General features: G+C 59.1%; 1 protein-coding gene across 2 annotated transcripts in view; it reads right to left on the bottom strand.

Moving 5' to 3' along the window:
- The window catches only part of PRR35 (proline rich 35), a 24,495-nt gene extending 19,893 nt beyond the window's left edge, over positions 1–4,602 (bottom strand). For both annotated transcript variants that reach the window (XM_017745743.1, XM_008642392.2), the window contains exon 1: positions 4,407–4,602. The gene's annotated coding sequence lies outside the window, so the exon portion shown is untranslated. The remainder of the gene's footprint in view (positions 1–4,406) is intronic.
- Between the last annotated feature and the right edge of the window lie 530 nt (positions 4,603–5,132).

Raw genomic sequence — 5,132 nt, 5'->3', positions numbered from 1 at the left:
GGACACGCGCGCGCGGTGCGGCCGCGTCCCCGGCGCCCGGTCCCGGGGGCGGTGGGAGCGCTGCGGGGAGGATGCTCTGTGCCTGCCCGCACGCTGCCCACGCCGCCCGGGCTCTTCACGGAGAAACCGCTGCAGGGCGGGGGGAGCCGTGTGCCATCGGCTTCACGGAGAAATAATGGGAATTTTGGGATGCTGCTGGAATCACCTTGCTACAAACCCGGAGGAGGTGGGTCTGGCCCCGGGTGTCACAGCTCCCGAGGGAACGGGGCTGCAGCAGTCCGTGCTGTGCCTGGAGTGGGGTGCCAGGGATGCAGCGGGGACTGCGGCTCTGGAGGGATCCCGGGAACCTCACCCAGGGTCGGTCCTTCAGCACAGACACACGGTCAGCTCGCAGATTCCTTGCGCAGGCTGGGCAGGCGCCGCTGATGGGAAGGAGAATCACGGGAGCATTCCAGCGCTGGGGAAGCATGGACTGAGCAGTGCTGCCGGGTCTTAACTGCTGCCGCCCAAAAGTGGGGAGCAAAAAAGGGAGCACCCCTCACTGACAACAGAAGACCGAAAAAGGAGATTCACCCTGAAAACTGCCCTCTGCTAAAACCCTGCAAGTGTTTTCCCCTAACTCTGAGGAATACCCAAACCTTCATCTGAGCTCTTCCCAGGGGCCAGGCAGGGTCAGCCCAGGGATCCACCAGCCTCCCCAGCCACTGTGGCCTGGGATCACCCTGGACCCAGCTCTGTATGCGTGGGTTGACTTTCAGCTGTACAAGGAGCCCTGGAGACCCTTTGTACCCCAGGGAGGGACCCCCGTTACTACTCACAGCATCCCAGCATATCCTGGGAGGGCTGAGACCCCAGGAAGAGCTGCAGAGGAGCCCAGCTCCCCTTTCCAGCCTCCCCAGTTTGCCCAGGCAGTGTTGCACCATTAGACCCCTCAGTGTACAGAGCCTTTTCCAGCTCTGGGCCAACCTTAAAAAGGTTGAGAAAAGCCCTGGGGAGCTTTTTCATCCCTCTTTGTTCATGGAGCAAAGATATTCCCAGCCCTGAATCTATAGATTGGCCCTTAAACTACAACAATCTCCGGGGACCAGAGAAACAAACGTAGATTTTCGTTGCGGTTTGCTGTGTTTTGTGGTTTTTTCTGTTTCTTTTCCTGCGCAGACAGCCTTTGCCCAGGAGGGGTTAGCATGAAAAATGCATGTGGGGATTGGGGGAGCGGGGGGAGTGGGAGGAAGGAGCTATCGATCAAGTATCTCTGAAAGCCACACAGCTGTGCCAGCCCTGCTGCCTCTGCCAGCCCTTCCCGGCGCTCCCGGTGCCGGGCTCGGTGCCTGCCCCGGGTTTGGGATGGGGTGCTTGATGTTGTGCCCAGGAAACCGCCCTGGATCCCGGAGAGGAACCCGTGCTGCAGTGATCAGATACCTCTGCCAGCCCTTTCCGGCGCTCCCAGTGCCAGGCTCGGTGCCTGCCCCGGGTTTGGGATGCAGTGTCTGATGTTGTGCCCAGGAAACCGCCCTGGGTCCCGCAGAGCGATCGGATCCTCGGCAATCCCTGCCCTGTGTGCGGCTCCCTCCAGCCAGGCTCGCAGATCGCTCCCTGCCATACGGCGTGTCAGAAATGGGCTCGGTCCCTTTTCCCCCGGATCCAAAGGATTCTCCTCCCAAGCTCTGCAGGACCGTAAGGAGGATCTGTGGAACAGCAACAGCTCTGCCCCCTGTGCCCATCAACCCTCCTGCCAGCCCCACACCTCTTACCACTCCAATCAGAAATAATTATAATAATTGCAAATAAGAAGGATCCTGAGCCTGATGTAAATATGGACACAACCCAGGTATGAGCCCTTGGGCTCCAAGGCGGGCAGCCACGCACAAAGGTGGGTAACCCAGCCCACCCCCCGGACCACGAAGGGCAAGCTGAGGCATCTCCAGCTCCAGCAAGAGCTGGTGCTGGCAGGAGAGCAGGGACACAAGTCCTGCTCTCAGCTTAGGAGCTGTGCTTGGTCTGGTCCCGGCAGAGCTCCCAGCAGGGCTGGTGGTTCCTACAGGCAGTGCCCTCACAGCCATGCCACTGGAAACCCAGGACACAATCCCTGGATCAGGGTAAGGCACTGCAGGGGCAAAACCTTCTCCAGATGGTGCTCATCAAGATGGGAACATCAAGCAATGGCGCTGGAGTGGATGCTTCATGCTATTGATGTCTTCCCCACCAAACCCAGCACTGCTAGGCAAAACCAGTCTGGAGCCTGGGAGAAGTGGAAGGGCTGATTTTAGGTATCACCTTGGCTGAAAGTGCCCTGAAATTTGTCCCAGTTTTGAGATTTGGGAAGGGCGGGAGAGGAGGAAAACAGTGAGGAGAAAAGCAGTGAGAGAGAGGGATTATCTTATCCCAGGAGGGGGAAAAAATCCCTGACATCTTTGCTTCTCCCTCTGGCTGGGCACTAGTGTATGGCATTGGGGACCTCCTGCTTTACCAGTGGCACCAGGATGGGGCACCCAGCAGTACCAGCTTGGCCTGGTTTAGCTGAGATTTTGCTCAGCTCCCACCACGCTCGGTTCCTGTGCACCCGGGGAGAGCGGCTCAGTGCCCTGCTCAGAGCTGGGACTTCCCAACACAACCAGGGGAGCTCAAAAAAGCTGGAGAGGGGTTGCACTGTCTTCATTTCAGTGTGGAAATCTGAGAGCATTTGCCACCAGGATTTTCAAGGGTCCGGAGCCAAGGGGATAAGGTGTTCTCTCCTCTTGTCCACTGTGGTCCAAGCCAAGGGCAGGGGACTCCCTGAGCCCTTCCTGTGCTGCCTGATCCCGGTGATGCTGAGCTACCGAGAGCCCTCAGATTTCCACCCCTCACCCAGAAAAGCTCATGGCAGCAGAGAGAGAGCTTGGCCCAAATCACTGAGCCCACGCAGGACACCCAGCACAGACCCTTGACTCCCTGACAACCCCCAGCACATCCCTGGCCCTGCGTGGCAGACTCTGGGCCCATTACCCAACTTGATCACACTTGCTCGCCTTCAGGATGGGCATCTCCAGCCGTGCCCGCAGCCTCGGTGCCCACAGCAGGGTGCAGGGTGCTGCTGGGGTGACCCCTATCCCAGTCTGGGTGGTGGGGACACGGCCATCCCCCTCCCAGCCCTGGCCAGCTCTGCTCACAGAGCTGCCTCTGCCCATTGCAGGTTCTCTGAGTGTCCTTGTCTAAAAACAGTCTGAATTATGCTCGGTGCCTGTGTTCTGATGCTCCCTTGGGCTGACCCTTCCTACGTGCATCGAGTGCTGCCCCTGCACAGGGCTGACCGGCAGGACCCGGGCAAGGGAAGTGCAGAGAGGGGGAAACTGAGGCACAGAGCAAGGGAACATCCTCAGCCTTGCACCCACAGAGCAGTTTATCATCTGTGCACTTGCTGGGGGTGTATAAGCCCAAATGCCCCAAAACATTAATTTTAATGATTTTGTCCAACTTTATCCTGATTACAATTACCGAGTCCCTTTTGCCTGGGACTGCCAGGGCTTCTCCAAGAGTCTGGCAATACATGGAGGTTCCCCAGCCCCAAACACAGCCAGGGCTCCTCAACCCCCACACCACCACCAGGCGCAGTCAATACCCCAAAGCAAACAAACCCCTCCCTGCCATAAACCCGGCGAGGCCCCGCGGAGCTGTTGCTAGGATGATTTTCCAGTCAGCAGGACACAAACTATCCCCGGCACGGAGCCTGGTCCCCGTCCGTGGGGCCGGGTGTGAGGTGCAGGGACGCCACAGGAGCTGGGCTGTACGGACCCCCCCAAGCCCACACACCCACACAAACCCTCGCCTGCACACGCTGGTTGGTGTTTTGCCACCCCGTTGCCTCCAGCCCACGTCCCCCCTTCGGTCCCAGCTGGGAACAGCTTCCCTTGCAAAGGAAATTCCAGTGCAGGAAGGTGAAGGCAGCCAGGCAGGCGCTGGAGGCGGCGGGCTGAGCAAAAGTGCTTTTTAAAGTTGTTTGAGGATTCCTTTTGCTGCTTTGTCAAAGGCGAAGGACCCCCAACGGGGCCGGCTGGGATGGGACGGTGATGGGCGGGAGATGCCGGAGAGCAGCCGGGCAGGAGCCAGGCGCTTCCCACAGCCCAGGCGGACCTCGACAGCAATTAATGCGAGTAAAGGAACGTCGCCTGGCCCGGGATGCTCTCCCACTCACGGTGTCCGTGTTTGCAGGGACAGAGACTGAGGCTGGGCTCTGCCAGATTCCATCTCCCACTCTCTCCACCACCGTCCTGAACTCCGCTGGCGCCAAAAAAGGCTTTAAAAATTCCCACGGATAACAGCAAAACTGCCCCATCCCACCTGCCTGCACGGCAGCCGGGCACGGAGCGGGTCCCTCGCACCTTCCCCCTCCCTGGGACACCCTCCTGGAGAAGGAGACGAGGGGGACTTACCTGCACACAGGACTCTTCTGCGCTCGCTGCGGCTCCGCTCTGCCTGATGTTCGCTCTGTGGAAGTGGGAAGCGTTTTAGATCATGCAGTAGGTTATATATTGTCTGCAAGTCTGGCCCTAGGGCGTCCATCAGTTGGTCTTGCTTTGCTCCTGCCCCTATATGGAAGATGCATCACATGCTCCGCGGCTCCCAGCTATCCGCCTGGCGAAAGAGGAAAAGAGGAAGGAGAGGAGAAGGGGGGAAGAAAAAAAATTAAAAGGATCTTCATCACCATGAAAGAGGCAGGGAGAATTTCTCAGTGGAAAACCCACCAGCCAGAAATGCCTGCCTGACCTGAACTTTCCCTGCTCTCCTTTTGTTATCCCTGGCTCCCAATGCCCCCTTTCATCTGCTGTTCAAGGCCGGGGAGATGTGAAGGCGCCTTCACCTTGATCACTCTCCTGCCTCGCCTCCGAGCAGGTGAGGGGCTGCAGCTTTTGCCGAGCGCCGCCGTCCACCTGCAGCTCTCCAGCACTAAATATTTATCCCTCCCCAGCAATGCCCCCGGTGCTGCCAGGCAGGGCAGGGATGGGGCACTCCCAGGGCTTCCCAACCATCCTGCCCCAAACACACCCAACATCCTGGGGCATCAGGGCCATCACACGGGGGCAGAGTTACTGAGATGGCATCTCCTGGAGCAGGGTGCTGGCCAGGGAAGCTCTGGGTGGTGCTTGGAATGGGGGCTG

The sequence above is a fragment of the Corvus brachyrhynchos genome, unplaced genomic scaffold (genome assembly GCF_000691975.1).
Source record: "Corvus brachyrhynchos isolate BGI_N302 unplaced genomic scaffold, ASM69197v1 scaffold369, whole genome shotgun sequence".
NCBI lineage: Eukaryota > Metazoa > Chordata > Aves > Passeriformes > Corvidae > Corvus > Corvus brachyrhynchos.
This window is presented reverse-complemented; position numbering and strand designations above follow the sequence as displayed.